General features: G+C 43.0%; 2 long non-coding RNA genes across 3 annotated transcripts in view; one reads left to right on the top strand and one right to left on the bottom strand.

The window, feature by feature from the left end:
* Positions 1–17,320, top strand: part of LOC146075395 (uncharacterized) — a 95,286-nt gene extending 77,966 nt beyond the window's left edge. For both annotated transcript variants that reach the window (XR_014473568.1, XR_014473567.1), the window contains one exon: positions 17,294–17,320. This is a non-coding gene — a long non-coding RNA (uncharacterized LOC146075395). The remainder of the gene's footprint in view (positions 1–17,293) is intronic.
* On the bottom strand, positions 148–13,725 carry LOC146072594 (uncharacterized). Its single transcript, XR_014473205.1, has 3 exons — positions 13,142–13,725; positions 10,452–10,577; positions 148–278 (listed from the first exon to the last, which is right to left on the bottom strand). It is a non-coding gene; the product is annotated as an uncharacterized LOC146072594 (long non-coding RNA).
* Positions 17,321–17,640: the final 320 nt, after the last annotated feature.

Below are 17,640 nucleotides of genomic sequence, written 5' to 3'. Positions count from 1 at the left end.
CATACCTTAGGTCGACAATGACAAAAGGTTGACATAAGCTTAAGGTTGACATGAAGAAAAGATACCAACACAGGGGATGTGTGTCAACGTTTCGGGCTCTGTGCCCTTTATCAAGACATGTGGCTGAATCAAAAGTACTTACATTTATAGTGATCTGTACAGACAGCAACTCGTGTGCAACCATCACTGTTCAAACTGTCGTCGTGGAACTGATGACATCAGAAAGTAAGCAGTGCAGGGCCATGTGGGGGCGTGTTCCGATCTGTGAAAAGGGTTACCTAGGTAACCAAGATACAATAGGAGTGTAAAAATTAGTGGGACGCTGATAAGCGTGTGTTCGACTGTGCACACACTGGTCTAACATGGGGATGTGGCGACTATGAACAGGTGATGCTTGCATCTACAATAAAAAGAACAACAAATATGTATCATAAATGTGATAAACGCATCGGGTTAAATATCACGTAGATCTGGTATTATTGCATGATGAAACCATGCGGCATATGCAGTAGACAGTCCCATGATGTTAATGCAAAGCGGATAACATATATATAACACAACATCACATAATGTCTAGCAGGTACAAGTCCCGCTGTGCGAAGGTTCTCGAGCCAGCCGGCACCCAGCCATTGGCGCACACACATCGGGGAGTCTGTACAATACAGTGGATGTGTGCAGTGCGACCGCATCTGGAGACAATTTGAAAGAGAAGAACCAAATGCAAAAACTGATGCCACAACTATACATGCATGTAAGAGGGAACATGGGAAAGCATGAGAAATGGTAATGGAAAGAGGACAAGACAATTTACAGAAAGCAGGACATGGGTTGCAGTTCATTAAGGCCGTTCGGTTTAACTGTTCCAAGTCTGTGTATCCAACGCGCCTCCAGTCTGAGCAGGGTTTTACCTCTGTCGCCACCGCGCACACTGGGGGGGACATAGTCAAACCTTTTATATCGTAGATTGGGTATGGTGTGTCTGTGTTCCTTACAATGTCTGGCAACTGGCTGATCTGAGCCTTTGCTGCCTAAAGCTGCTTGATGTTTGATTTGTGTAGGGCGATCCATTCTTTAAATTGTCTAATGGTCTTACCGACATAAAGTAATCCACAAGGGCATTTTATATAATAAACCCCAAATTGGATACTGCAGGTAAGGGGGAATCGTATAGGTAATCTGGCTCCTGTCCTTGGGTGTAGGAATGTATCACCAATCTCTAGCGCACTGCATGTCACGCATTTTAGGCATCTATAGTTGACATTCTTTCGTTGTAGAAATGTGGGGGCCACATTGTCTTTTAGGTTGGACACATCATTGTGGACAATCAAGTCTTTGATATTTTTGCTGCGCTTGTATGGATGCATGAGTCTGTGTTTTTTTTTGTTTTTTTTTTTTTATTAATTTTTTTATTTTGCATTAGAAAAAGAACATACATACAATTAAAAAGAAACAAAACAGACATACATACTGTGTACATTACAACATCTCAAAAAGCGGATCTATTATGGCGACCACCACATTGTTCTACAATCTTTGCTACAATGTCCTTGTCCTTTACGTTGTGGCAGAGGCCCACAGGGACTCTAATTTGTGGCGGCACACTCCTCTGGCTACTAACCCGATACATAATTATACACCTTGCTCAGTTATATCAACCAGCCCATTATAAGGTAATGTGTTATTATGCTTACCATTTTGTCTACCATTTTGTCTAGCATAGTGGGGAAGAGGGAGGAAGAAAAGGAGAGGAGGGTAGAGTGCAAGGCCTACTCTTTTAGCTGCCTACAGAAAAAGTGCAATAGTGTTAGAGGTAGATAATTCTCCTCAGTGTTTAGTCAAAGAATATGACTTAGCTATCAACTCATTATCCTTATTTTATAGTATTATGTAACCTTAATTATCATTTTATCTAACCTAGGAGGGAAGGGAAGGGCATAGGGGTGGGGGGAAGGGGCATAGCATACTTTTTTTTTTTTTTTTAGCTACCTACGAGAAAAAAGTGCAATAGTGATTGAGGTGGGTAATTCTCCTCAGTGTTTGATCAAAAATAGAACATAACTATTATGTTATTATCCTGTATACTAGTGTTTACTTATTTTAGACCAAGTGCATATTCTTTTATCTATGTGTATCGTTTTAGTTATTGTGCATAGGCGTGTCGTTTCTCCAATGTATGGAGGTGATCCAATGGTGCCATATTTTTTCATACTTCTCTATAGTATTACGATTTAGGTGCACTGCTTTCTCACATTTAATTGTGTAATTTACAAGCGCCTTCCAACTCTCAATTTCTGGACCCTTGCTAGACAACCACACTCTGGCCAATATGACCTTTGCTAGTGAACACATGTTTATTACGTACTGTCTTTCTTCAGGCTTTAGACTCCCGTTGTCCACTATCCCCAGTAAACAACATTTAGGAGTGAGGGTTTCCCTTCCAATCCCCGAATCGGATATTATCTGGATAATTCCCTCCCAGTACACAGCCAATATTCGACAACTCCAGAGCAGATGAATATAGGTACCGGGTTCATTATTGCATTTGGGACAAATGTCAGACCTATTTTTGTCGATTTTTACCATACGAGTCATTGAAAGATATGACCTATGTAGGACAAATAGCTGAACTTGCTGGTTGCGCAGCGAATTAGTGGCCTTAGAGGGGGAGGACATTGATAACACCCATTCACCATCACTTATTAGGCCGATGTCTTCCTCCCATTTAGTTTGGAGGGAGCTTAGGTCATTACTGACATCTGTGCTAATAATTTTTTTATATAACTTGGACACTAGTTTAGGGGTAGCTAGGGTTTTTAACATTATTTTTAACAGGGATTCTTTAAAGATTGGATGGGGGTTGGGTATGTGCGACAATATCGCTGATCTTAACTGCAGGTAGCGGAAGAAATATGTCCGAGGAACCTTAAATTCTGCCGATAATTGCTGAAACGTTTTAAAACCTGCATGCCCATATAGCTGGCTAACCGCCGTCACTGAATATGGATACCAGACTGTCCGGATTTGGAGTCCTTTTAATCCCTTTATGGATTTCCCATCGTCCAGGGGATACTCTGGGTCCAACAACTTACACCCGATCAACTTATTTGCCTCTTTCCAGATAGTTATCTATTGAGTCACCAAGGGTGGATCGGTCGAAGTTGTATGGCCTTGTAATAGTTTATTAAGTGGTTTTGTCATAGGGCTCGTTATATTAACCAATGCTGCCACTAATTCGCTGTCATGTTGATCTCCAAACCAGCCTTTTAACTGAGCCAGCTGGGCGGCAATATAATATTTCCTGAAATCGGGCAGTCCCAGCCCGCCATCCCCTTTTTCATTCATCAAAACGCTCAACCGAACTTTCGGACGTTTACTGTTCCAGATAAATGTGGAAATCATACTGTTGATTTTCCGAAAGAGTGTCTTTGAAAGTATTATGGGGGCATGGTGTATAACATATAAAAATTTCGGGAGTATAACCATTTTTATGAGGTTGACCCAGCCCGTCATAGTTAACGGAAGCTTTCTCCAAGATTTAAATTTTTCCCCCATCAGAACAATTAGGGGCTGAACGTTTTGATGAATAAAGTTCTCGGGGTCACAGGACACCCAGATCCCCAAATATTTAAAGGACGTAACCCACTTTAAAGGGTGGGCAAAAGGGGGCGGGGGGTCGTCTCTTCTCTCAATTGGTAGTATATAGGACTTGCTCCAATTTATTCTGAGCCCGGAGTAATCTCCAAAAGCCTCGATGAGATTCAGAACCAAAGAGAGATGTTGGGAGTAGTTAGACAGGTAAATTAACAAGTCGTCCGCATAAAGCGACACAATGTCCCTATTGTCTCTGACTTTAAATCCCCTAATGACCGGGTGTTGTCTAAGGGCACAAGCCAGGGGCTCAATTGCCATAGCGAATAGCAGGGGGGATAAAGGACACCCCTGTCTTGTGCCCCTAGCAAGCGCAAATGGTGGAGAAGTCCATCCATTTACTGTTATTCTTGCGGTCAGATTTTGATATAATAATTTAATCCACTTAATATAATTTGGACCCAGTCCGAACATTTTTAATACCGTCCAGAGATACGGCCATTCGATGGCATCAAATGCCTTAATTGCGTCCAGCGAAATTATTGCCTCATCTCCAGCCCGTTTACTTGATATCTGCAAGTGGCTAAATAATTTGCGTAGATTTTGGGCCGTCAATTTACCCGGCATAAATCCGGACTGGTCCGGGTGAATGATTTTGTGGATATGTTTATTTAATCTAGTCACTAGGATCTTAGCTAGTATTTTATATTCAGCGGTCAAAAGGGAGATGGGTCTATATGAATCTCTATTTGTGGGATCTTTCCCCTGCTTCAGGAGAACTATTATGTTTGCTGCCGACATCGAGATTGGAAGTGTGTCAGCTTCAAAACATTCACTTAGTGTCTCGTGGAACAGGGGAGCCAGAGTGTCGCTATACTTTTTGTAAATTTCAGCTGGTATTCCATCTAAGCCGGAGGCTTTACCCCCAGGTAACTGTTTTATTGCTTGCCTCACTTCCTCTAAGCTTAGGGGAGATTCGAGGCTCAGTGTGTCTTCCATACTCAGTGACGGGAGGTCCACCTTGCTCATATACTCCATAATTTCACATTGGGTGTGGCCTAATCTAGAGGCGTAAATCTGGCAGAAGTACTCTCTAAAGGATTCTCCCATTTCTTGTTTCATGTTTAATATTTTGCCTTTTTCATCCTTAATATGACTTATGCAGTTGGATGGCTTCTCGGCTTGTGCCAAGTAAGCCATATATTTCCCCGCTCTATCTGCCCCAACATAATTGTTCTGAGCCCGGTAAGACATTATTTTAATGTTTTCTTCTTTCAGGGTGTTTAGCCAAGTCGCCAGTGCTTCTTGCCATACAGCATAAGTTTCAGGGGTGCCCTCCCTAACATATCGGGCTTCTCGGAGTTCACATTCTTTTTCCCTAGCCCCAATCAAGGCCCTACTCCCCCTCTTTACCTCGGCGATTTTTTTTTTAAGAGTACCTCGTATATAGGCTTTAAGGGTATCCCATACTACTTCTGGTGCTGCTGACCCCCTGTTCAGCTTCCAAAATTCCCCCCACTGATCTTTAAGGGTCTCAACATCGTCCATCCCCTTTAGCCAACCCGCCTTAAATTTCCAAAAGCCCTGTCCTGAGTCGTGCCCATTTGCTAGCTCGATTACTACCGGAGAATGGTCGGAGATCCCTCTAGGTTTATATTCAATCCCGACAACCTGTGGAATTAAACTCTGGGATATAAAAATTAGATCAATGCGCAAAAAAGCCCTATGGGAGGAGGAGAAACAGGAATACTGTACCCCATTTGGGGTTTTTTCCCTCCAGATATCCACCCACCCGAGGTTTCTTAAGAATTGATCGAAGCCTTTATTTCCCTTTATCACTCCCTGTGGGTCACTCCGCCACCTGTCAGCTCTTGGGTCCATTATGTTGTTAAAATCACCCATACAGATGACAGGGGACAGGGGAGACACTGCTGAAAATTCGGCTGCTTTTACAAGAACATCAAAAGAAAAAGGGGGGGGGGGGAATATAGATCGCAAGGATCACTAGCTGTTTGTTATTAACTTGACAGTCAATAAACACATATCGCCCAGCATTGTCAATTTTTATCCTATTACATATAAATGCTAATGTACGCTTTACCAACAATGAAACTCCCCTTGATGAAGAGGTAAATATTGAGTGATATGCGTTGCCAACCCAGGGCTTTTTCAGTGCCATCACTTTCCCTCCTACCAAGTGGGTCTCTAACAGGCAGAGGATGTCTGCATTGTACTGTCGCAGTTGATTAATGACAAGAGACCTTTTAACTTTATCATTTACCCCCCGGACGTTCCAAGACAGCAACTTAATCACCCCGGGTTGGAAAGGCATCTAAAACATTTATTTAATCGCTGTTTTCCTGCTTGCTGAGTTTTAAACGGGCTTTCGCCATTGGCCAGTGTTGCCGCCACGGCACGCATAGATAATGTCAAAAATGTACACATCAACATACAACATAACACAAACCCCCCTTTCTCCCACCCCCTCCCTATACACCAACCCCCCCTTGGCGTATCTATCTCCCAACCCATCTGCTACCACCTCGTCTGGTGGGGCTTTAACTACTGGCCACCAACGTGCGGTGAGCTCCCTGGGTTAGTTATAACTTTAAGGGGTTATGTGCTGGCGAGCTGATGTGCCCCTGGGGCCCATTTATCGATCCATTTGGCTGCTTCATTCGGGGAGAGGAAGAAGACAGTTTCACCCTCTGCCTCCACTCGCAATTTGGCGGGGTATAACATAGAGTATTTCAGGCCTTTGTCCCTTAATTTTCTCTTTATTTCGATGTATTTGGCCCTTTCTTTTTGGATCTCAATGGCGAAGTCGGGGAAGAAAGACAGTCATTATATGCAATCGGCCCCTTTTCTCTAGCCAGACGGAGCAACGCATCTCTGTCCGTGAAATGTAGCAGCTTCATTATGATTGTCCGCGGTGGGGCTCCTGGGGGTAGGGGTCTGGAGGGAACTCTATGGGCCCTTTCGATCGAGAAGAATTTTGAGAATGATTCGCTGCCGAATTCTCCTGTTATCCAATTTTCCAGAAACTTAATTGGGTTATGCCCTTCTTCTCGCTCTGGTAGGCCGATCAATCTTACGTTGTTCCTACGATTTCGCCCTTCGATATCTGCGACTTTGCTTTTCATGTCGCGAAGTCTGTGGTTTTTTTAGTGCTGGGAGATTGACATCCGTGTTGATAATTGGCCATATCTTCTTAGCTTCAGTCATCAGTTTGTTGCTGTTAGTGGTATAGAATTGTGTCCACACCATGCAATCTTTTATTGCATGGTTCTCTTTGGGTCTCAACAGTTCATTTCTGTCAAGTGCGAGAACTTTTTCTTTAGTTTTCTGTAGTAATTGCTTTGGGTAGCCTCTTACTTTGAATTTTTGCATCATGGCAGTTATCTCGCGATCTGCATCATCAAAAGAAGTACAAATGTGTTTTGCTCTTAGAAATTGTGAGTAGGGAAGAGCCCATTTGGATGCTGGAGGATGGAAACTGCTACCTGATAGTAATGTATTTCTATCAGTCGGTTTATGGTAAACTTTGGTAGTGAGGCAGTTGTCACTGGTTTGGCTTATTAGAACATCTAGAAAGCAAATCTCTTTATAGCTGGATTGGCTGGTGAATTTGATGTCGGGGTCTTTGAGGTTGATTTCTTCCATTAACTTATTGAATGATTCTTGAGTGTCCTCATAGATGACCAAGATGTCATTGATGTATCGGAAGTAGGCCTTGATTTTGGAGGAAATGTCTGGATCAGTGAAGAACAAATCACGTTCTACATCGTGCATAAATATTTTTGCCACACTTGGAGCTACGCATGATCCCATGGCAACCCCGGATTGCTGAATAAAGAATTTATTATCGAAGAAGAAGTAATTGTTTGTAAGTGTCAAATCAAGAAGTTCAGTAAAGAAATTGCTGTCAGGACCATTGTACAGACCACTGCCCTGAACCGCTCTCTGTACGGCAATCAGCCCTCTATGATGGGGGATGCTTGTATACAATGATACAACGTCAATGGTACAAAGTAACCTTTGTGCTGGTAAGCATACCAATAGGGTGTTGGTGTCTTTGAGGTACGTATTTTGTCTTACGATGGGTTGGGGGAACATGTCCAGAAATTGGGCCGTTGTATAATACAGAGAATCCCTGGCAGCTAATATTGGGGCGGCCAGGGGGGTTGCTGGCATTTTTATGTAGCTTGGGTAGAGTGTAGATGAGCGAGACTTTAGGAAAGTCTACAGTTAATGATGCTTTGATGGAGTCCAGAATGACATTAGTGGAGACAGCTTCTGACAGAAATGTATCTAGTTGCTGCTTGCATGTAGATGTGGGATCTTTGGGAAGTTCACGATAGGTCTGTCCATCAGACAGTTGACGATAGATCTCTTTATTATAATCTGTTGTATCTTGTACAACGATTCCTCCTCCTTTGTCCGCGCAACGGATTACGATGTCCGTATACTTGCTGAGGTCCTTTCGCGCTTGATTCTCAGCCAAAGTCAGATTTCTCTGTATCTTTGATGGTTTGGAATGCATAGAATTGATTTGCAATTTCTGAAGCTCTTGATTGCTGGGTTGTAGGAGATGGGATCATAGGTGCTCTTTTTGTGCAGTGTGTAGTCATGTTTAGGGATAGTTGTGTCACTGCCAAAGTGTTCTTTTAATCTCAGTTTTCGTCCAAACCGGTACAGGTCAATCTGGTCATCAAAGGGGTCTGAGTTGTAGGTCGGGACAAATGATAGTCCTTTGTTGAGAACCGACATTTCAGGATCTGTTAAGGTTCTTTTGGACAGGTTAAATATTATGATTTTTTCTTTCTTTTATATATATGGAGTTCAGACTGTCACTCACCCCAAAGGGAATCTTGGTAACCTGGGTGACCAGCGAAGTAATAATTCAGGCAAAGGAGTATCAAACAAGCGGCGGCACTCGGCAGGACTTTAAATAGTGACAAAACTTTATGGTATCAAACCAGGGTTTCGGGTCAATAAGCCCCCTTTTTAAGGTGTACAGAACCCTATAAAAAGGGGCTTATTGTCTCGAAACGTTGGTTTGATACCATAAAGTTTTGTCATTATTTAAAGTACTGCCAAGTGCCACCGCTTGTTTGATACTCCTTTGCCTGAATTATTACTTTGCTGGTCACCCAGGCTACCAAGATTACAGTCTGCTGGTGCCCTGCCTACCAGTACCTACTGCACTAAAATAACACTTTGTAAGAACAGTAAATATTAAATGAAGATCGTTTTTGACCATAACTGCCATCTGTTGCCTTAGTAAACGCTCTCTATAATTACAAATGTACCATACTGCAGATACTGTCTATAAAACATAATACCAAATTGAAGACTTTTTTATACATATATTTTAAAACAAAACTTTCTGTAACATATGCTACAGACATTAATTATAATACTTCAAATTCAATTTTGTAACTATGGTAAAACATACAAGATTAAATTAATGCTATTTTAACTATTATTTTTAAAGTACATTTTAGCTAAAAGGTAACAACTTATGCTATAAAATGCATGTTTCGTAGTAATTATTTATGTAGTGACTAATAATAATAATAATAATAATAATAATAATAATAATAATGATGTTATTTATATAGCACTTTTCTCCTAATAGGACTCAAAATGCTTGCATTAGCCTTTTACAGCACAAAATACAAAACAAGCTTAACAAGGGACATTAGTGAAATGCTTGTGTGAACAGGAAAGTCGTGAGTCTATTTTGAATGTTTCCAGAGTGGAAGCTTCTTGAACTGAGCGGGTAAGTGAGTTCCACAGAGTTGGAGCCACAGCACTGAAAGCTCAACCCCCAGATGAATTCAGGGAAATTCTGGGTACTGTTAGTAGTCTTTCATCAACCGATCGTAGTAATCGAGTGGGACAATAAGGGATCAGAATCTGCTTCAGGTACCTTCGGCCCTGGTCATGTAGAGCTTTGAAAGTCAATAAGCCAATCTTGAAGTTCTGCACCCCCAAGCATAAGTCTTGTTGGTTGGCTCTTCTGCAGTCTTGTCCTGTGACATATCATAAACACCCCAGTCTTATCAGGGTTCAGTCACAGCCAACTGGAACTCATCCACTCCTGAAGCTCAGATATACAGCCATTTAGGATTGTTATTGGGTTTTCAGTACCTGGAGCAAAGGACAGGTATAGTTGTGTATCTTCCAGCATGTAAACAGCAAAAAGCATGGGAGATAATATGGAACCCTGCAGGACACCACATGGAAGTGGCACTGGTGATACAATCCAGATGAAACTGTTTGTGACCTACCAGTGAGAAATGATGTGAACCAGCTAAGAACTGCGCCATCCAACCCACAGAAGTTTTTCAGGCGCTGAATTAGAATATTAAGGTCCATGCCCAGCGGTGTAACAATAGCACCGCAGCCCCCGCCACCGCGGGGGGGGGGCGCTGTGCATGTGGGGGCACCGGGGGCTGCGGTGCTATAGTTACACCCCCCCCCCCAAATCCCCCCGCAGACTTACCTATCTCGCTGGTCCCGGCGGCTCCATTCTTCTGCTGAGGACCACCACAAAATGGCCGCCCCCATATAGCACACTGTTCTCTGAAACTGTCTGCTGTATGGGGGCTGCCATTTTGTGGTGGTCCTCAGCAGAAGAAGAACGGAGCCGCCAGGACCAGCGCGATAGGTAAGGCTGCAGAGGATTGTGGGTGCGCGGCGGGGCGGCGGGGGGGGCGGGCGCCCCCCCCCCTAACGGCGGGGGGGGGGGGGGCGCCCAAAACTTAGTTACGCCACTGTCCATGCCATGGTATCAAAAGCTGCTGAGAGATCCAGAAGGATTAAGATTAAACAGTCACCTCATTAAGCACACTTACCAGGGCTGTTTCAGTGCTGTGTCTTCTCCTGAATCCTGACTGGAATGGATCATAAATATCAGGGGATGACAGGCGGGTTTATAGTTGTTCTCAATAACTTTTCCGAGCCTGGGGAGTCTGGGGAGCCTGGGGAGTCATACATGTGACATTCAAATTTAAAATGTATCTAAGTAGCTATATAGAGAGATTAATTTCCAAAAAGTTATACCTGTGTAATGGCTGCATGATTTTTCATCATATATATTTTTTGGAGACAGTTTTCCTTCTACACCATGTAAGGGCTTTTCCTTGACAGAGAAGATTCTGCCTGTCTGTCCCTTCCCTCCACTTCGTATGTCTGCCTTTGATATTCAGGGAGATCTGGAGGCGTGTGGCAAGGGCATAACTAGATATTTCTAGGCCCCATAGCAAAAGTTGATAAGGGCCCTTATATAGCAACCAATGGTGATAAATGTATACTACACATGTAACTTAAACAGTGAAGATGGGCCCCTTCAGCTCTGGACCCCATAGCAGCTGCACCTCCTGCACCTAAGGTAGTTGAGCCCTTGGCATGTGGGGAGATTTGATGGGCATTTAAAATGAAAGTCACCCCTGTCTGTCTAACCCTCCCTTTTTAGAATGTAAGCTCTCACGAGCTGGGCCATCTCTCCTCATGTGCCTTTCTTAGAATATATAAACCTCTGCCACCCTGATGCTTGCTTCAGTGCCCTGTCCACTGATGCAACTATCCATATTAACCATGTATTTGTCCTAAACTGTCTTGTGCTGTAATTAGTTATGTGTTTTTGCTAATAACTATGCTCTGTAAAGCGCTGCGGAATATGTATGCGCTATATAAGAAACTGTTAATAAATAAATAAAGTCTGAGGTAGTCTGAAGGGAATGGTGGGGGACATAAAATGCATGTGAGGAATTCTATGTACTTTTATATAAATAATATATCTACAGTAATATATGTACAGGAAGACCATACTGCAAGTGGCTTATATAATTTATTAAATTAGCCAGTAGGTAGTTCATACAAATATACATATCAACAAGCTAGAGCATAGATAACAGCATAGTGGTTTCTCAACAGTCCCAATGGCAATTTCTGTGCATAAACATATTTCCTCAAGGGTCAGCCATAGCAATGTATGCCACACCATGGTAATATCTGCCCACCGTGTGAGGGATCCATCACAGATCCCTCTAAGCATTCCCCGCGGCCAGCGCCGTGCTCTGCGCGTGCATAGACGGACTCCCCGGTCTCTGACCAGGAAGTCCAGTACTGTGGCCGCATCGCAAGGGACAGCTCTTATCGCAAGAGCTGACCCTTGCGTTAATAATGGCATATGTTAGAGCATATGCGGTTATTTAGAATGTGGTGCCTGGCGATACAGGGTCACGGATTTTAGAATATCCTGCCCCTAATCTTTCCTGTTTAAGTACATTCATCAAGCATGGTGCCCCTGTCATTTATTATATGAAGACAGAATGAACATTGACGGAAGACGGCCTTACCAATGTCTCGCTTTCAAAAAAGGTCTTACAGAAATTACTGGAATCGGTGACTGATAATTGCGCAATTTTTTTTGTTCATTTGATTAAACACATGATATTTAACCATATTCGGATGACAGAATAAGGTAGGAATCATTCAAAGATGTTACTCAGATTCTCTTTTTCATATGTAGGCCCAATATTCCCTCTATATTACTCTTGATTTACATTGTAGCATAAGCATAGCATTTGTATTAAGTATTGTGCATGTATTTCAGTCTGTAAAAGAAGGTACAAGCTGAGCCAATTGTAATTTGCTGGAATTGCTACTTGAAGTGAAGGAGTTTCTTTAGTGAATGAAATTGAATAGTACAACCAAAAATACTATCCTACAATACAGTATATATATATATATATATATATATATATATATATATACATAGGGAACGAATGGCACTAGTACATCAAGTTAGCTGCTGGTCTGCCGATCTTTGCCACTCATGTAGTCGTCAAATGACGTACAACAAAAAGTGGAAGAAGGGAGAGAGATTTATGAAGTAAAGAGGCAGTTTAAAAGCCACCCACCCACTATATGCCAGAAAACACTCCATCTCGGGTGCCGGAGGACTCACCGTCAGCCAGGATTCCGACAGTCATTGCACCGACATCGGAATCCCGACTGCTAAAAGCCTGAAACACGGCCAGTGGCTATTCTCCCTTGTGGGGGTCCACGATCCCCATAGAGGGAGAATAAAATAGGTGTCAAACGTAGCAAGCCACCGTGCCTGCAGCGTGGCGAGCAAAGCAACCCCGCAAGGGGCTTCGTTGCACTCCCCCGACTGAGTCCCCGCAGTTGGAATTCCGACATCTTTTTAATGACTGTCGGAATCCCGACTGTCGGGGTGTTATACCACACCCCTCCATCTCAACAAAATTATAGGCTGATTTAGTTGTAAAGGTGTCAATTCAATAAAGCTTCTATAAATGAAAAGAGGTGATGTTGCCCTTAGCGACCATCAGATTTATGTCTATCATATCCCTAATGCATCCTAGACAGTTATAGACATCCCATCTTTTCATTTTAGAAGCTTTAGTAAATTTACACCAAAGTTGCCTGCTCTGGGGTTTATAGTTACATTAGCCCTCTGTAATTTTTGCTTTCCTACAGCATTTATTTACCATTGGACTAAACATCCCAGACTGACCTGGATGCCAGGGTATGCTGGGACTTTGGTTAGCCAAATGTCAGTACCACATTAGAGCCTTATTATTAAGTCATCACAGAGTTTCATTGGTCCATTAGTTCACCTGCAAAAAAAAAAACAGTTAATCTCTATTGTTATTACCTGTGGCCCCCACGGTCCGATTCATCATTTTGGAAGGGCACTAGTGGTATTAGAAAGTTTTGGTAAAAATGGTAGGCAATGGCTAGGTCGACAGTCACTAGGTCAATAATGGTTGACGGTGACATGGGTGACATGGTTGACAGTGACATCTTGAAATGGTAAAAATACCAACGGTTGACATTGAGAAAAGGTCCACACAAGCTTATGGTTGACATAGACATGGTCACAGCAACGGACTGGGCCGCTGAATCGGCCCTGGCATTTTGCACGCACTCTACCTTTTTCGCGCACGTGCACACGTCGGGCACACGCTCACAAGTGCTGCACATGCATGCGCTGCCTCTCCCGGCTTGCAGGAGAGAGGGGATAAGCAGCATGTTATGCCTCCCTCTCTCCTGGACTCCAGCGGCACTGATCGGGAGGCGCTAGGGCAAGAAATCGGCCCAACTGGCCATCGGCCCCTCTGGCATTTGCCAGAAGTGCCAGATTGCCAGTCCGGCCCTGCATGGTCAACATGAATGATCGACATGAGTTTTTTACTTTTTTGTGTCTATGTCCACATATGTGGACATGAACACCCTATAAGTGTAATTTGTACATGGCCCTTAAATTTAAGGTGCAAGGCCAACCAAGGGGCATAACCACACATCCCTTGTGCGTATCAGACCCCTAGAGATGTTATGTGACCAGATACTATTAGCATAAACAGGCCCTGGCGTGGGTAGTTTATACCTTCCCTTTCCCTCTTGTCATCGCCCTTATTCGTGATTTAACATAACAGAATGCCCCGGGATGGGCCAGTTCTAAAAGGGAAGCCCCGATATGTTGTGAGTAAGTTGTAAAAACTGTGCATAGATCTTACAGTCTATTAAAGAAATTTGGTTTATAAATGTATAAATGTATTGCGTTCCCCAACTATTCTCTCATTGTAATCAGGTTTACCTTGATAAAAGATTTAGAGCCATCCTCTTTCTTCCGGCCCCTCGCAGAAAGTGTGCAGTTTGATCATGTCCTATTTGCAGTCATTTCAGACTGTCACTGTATCATTTAAGAAGACATTAATATAAATTGACTGCATCACCATAGTGACCCAGGGGACAGCAGCATTGTTGACTTAGACGATAAGTATAATTAAGAAGATAAATGAAAATTACAACACTATTAATAATCTGGATTTAAAACAAGGGGCAGGTTGAATTGGCTTCTGCGAGCTTCACAGAAGGTCACCTTCAGCTGCTTACGCATTAATGACCACAAAGCCTGGAACTGACGCATGCTGAACCGGGGGCTATAGTAGTTGTATTATAGCTATTTTCTGTGCTTTGAAAGTGAACTTCCGGGCAATAGAAAAATTCCACCTTTGCAGCCCTGAGAGTGATGTGATTTTTCTATTAAATGCCATGATTTTAGTGTTAATGCTCTACCTCAGGGCCCTGATTCTGGTTACTGGGGGTTCGCATGGTGGACTGATGGTGAAGTTCTGCCCATGCGCAAATGCGCATGTGCAGGACTTCTGCGCGAGCGCCCTCACCGACCTGCACTGTCAGCATCGCACTCGCAGTGCTGAGGGGAGAGGTGCGTGGGAGGTGCGGTGTTCCCATGTAAATTGTGGCGTTTTGCCGGGGGTGTGCCCTGTCTTTGGCTGGAAGCCCGCAAATATAATTCAGTCTCTGCTGTCTTATATTTGCGGGCCCTGGACAAATCATTAGCTGGTCCGCGACAATCGAATGGATTCTCCAGCAGTGGGCACATGCGAGGGAATGTGTTGTGAAAACACGGCGGGTAGGGGAGCGGTTGGTATTTGCTGGGCCGGCAGGGCAGGCTCTCTGGGACTCGGTAACCTGCAAGCTTCGCAGCATACTGAGTCAACCAGAATCACTCCCTAGGTGTACAAGCATGCATTTTTATTTCTACATATTATTACGTGTATTTATCCTACTAGTACATAGCATTACCTATGCTAGTTCATTTTATGTAATGTGTTCCTATTTCTTTTAAAATAACTGTCACAGGGCAGCTATATTTTTAAAGAGAGGTGTGGAACTTGCAAATGGTTGGGCCAGGTGCATAGTTAATAATACAGTATGCCACACTGTGGAATGCAATATGAACACCAAACAATACAGATTGCATCTCAATTACAGTTCAGAGAGCATTACAGATGACTGTTTTTACAGTACAGAAAGGAAAATACAAATATAATAGGAAACCGTTTATGACAGGGGGAAGTAGAGGGTGATAAAGGCAGGCAATGGGTGTCAGAGGGGAGCAGATGGTCCTCTAGAGGAGCCATTGAGTGAAGTGGAGCATTTGGTGAGAGGGGAAGTGGGGTGCAGGGGCGATGCAGGAGACTTGCCCACTCTCCCGGGGGGCCAGGAGGGGGTCCCGATTTTTGGAAGCCTCCTGGCCATTCCGGGAGGGTAGGCAAGTATGGTTTCACTGCATTATCAAATTAGAGATATTGCTCTCAGAGATGTCAAACTTCTTCTGATACAGTATGTCACGCTTTTCCTTTGTTCCTCTTACCAGCTCTCAATGAACACTTGACACAATGGGAGTAATGATGTTCCTCAGCGGACAATGAAAATAAGAAGCCCAGGAACAACGCAATCAAGTCTGATTTACTTGGTGGAAACCAGTATCTTGCATATAGTGCAATTGAACAAAAAATAATAAAAACATAATAAAAACACAGACAATTTTCTTTTACATAATAATACTAGCAACCTATGAATATGTTAAAGAGCATAATTAGATTTTTCGAAAAAGAACAAAAATAATAAACAAAAGAAACAACTTTACTCAGGTGGAAATTTTTCTATTAGCTAATTATTCTGTGAATATAATAATAGCGAAAATGCTTCTTACGCAAAGACGTGATCCTCTAAGGAGACGGAAGAGGGGTTGAGTGCCTCAGATTAATCAAACAATGCATAGAAAAACAAAAACTAATGAAATTAAATTTTTAGATAACAATAACATTTGGGTATGTAAATGGTATGCAGTTCTGGGAATAGACTCAGTTTTTGTATTGAATGAAAAAATATACACGTAGCTGGTCCCAGTCCTTTGTTCCAGCTGCTGACAGCAAGTTCTAATTTGTTGCATTTTTAATTTCAATTGCCACTAAATTTATACTGCCAAAAATGTATAGGGATGTATCATATTGTTTAATCCATGACACCTTGGCTTTCTTTTCCCTGACAGGCACAAGTCAGAAAAAAAGTTTTCAGTTCATACAAAACTTTGGAAAAGATTTCTGTAAAACACAGCAGTGTTTATTTAGGACAGTTTAGGAAATGAAATGACTGTGATGAACTGAAATGTACGGTACTGTAGGTATCAACAAATTGGTCTATATTTATGTAAGTGGCGAGCGCAGCGAGCCCGTGAGGGGCGGCGGTACGCGTCCTCCGACCTTTTCATACCCCCACTATCCACGTCAGCGTGAAGTTGATTTTATATAGTGTGGCGAGCGCAGCGAGCCACCGCGCCCGAAGCGTGGCGAGCGCAGCGAGCCCCGTGAAGGGACGTGCATTACTTCACAGGTATTACGCGTCCGCTCGCCGCGCTTCGGGCTCGCCACACTATATAAAATCAACTCCACGCCGACGTGGATAGTGGGGGTATGAAAAGGTCGGAGGATGCGTGCCGCCGCCCCTCGCGGGCACGCACTAGGTGAATGTTTGCAGAACCCTTCTATATCAGTTATTTTGCCGGGGAAAGTAGCATTTGATTTACACTAACATTTTGAGAAAAAATACAGCTTACAAGGAATCTGCCATGAGTAAAATACAAGTTTGCTAATGGATTTCCCATATTAAACAAAGTAAAATGTCAATTGATGATCAAGCGAGTTCCAGAAGTCTTTCTGCCACCCGAACTGATGAAAAAAATGCAGAAAATTAATCAAGCCATTGATGAACTCATGTTGACTGGGATTTTATTTGGAAGGGTTAAAAGGGGGCATCATTATTTTAAGAAAAACACATCTTAATTTGTGTCAAACAGGTGACTGGTTATTCCATCATGACAACGCACATGGCCACCCAGCACTGAGTGTTAAGACTTTTTTTACCAAAAAAGATACCTTTGCCTTACCCACTGTATTTTTTTTTATTTCCTCAGATGAAAAGAGACTTAAAGAAAAACATTTAGCTGATATTGAAGAGGTGAAACAAAGAACTGCAAAAGTACTAAAAGGCATTAATGATGATGAGTTTACATTTTTTTTGGAAAACATATTTGGACAAATGCAGTGGCGGCTCTTACCGTTCTGGAGGAGGGGGGCTGACGCAATGCGCCCCCCTCTTCCCATGCTGCTGCCACCGCTGTGTTCCCCGTCCACCGGTCCCCTG

The sequence above is a fragment of the Crinia signifera genome, chromosome 4 (assembly GCF_055691185.1).
Source record: "Crinia signifera chromosome 4, ASM5569118v1, whole genome shotgun sequence".
NCBI classification, from domain to species: domain Eukaryota; kingdom Metazoa; phylum Chordata; class Amphibia; order Anura; family Myobatrachidae; genus Crinia; species Crinia signifera.
Note: the sequence above shows the minus strand (reverse complement) of the source record. Positions and strands in the feature narration are given on the sequence as shown.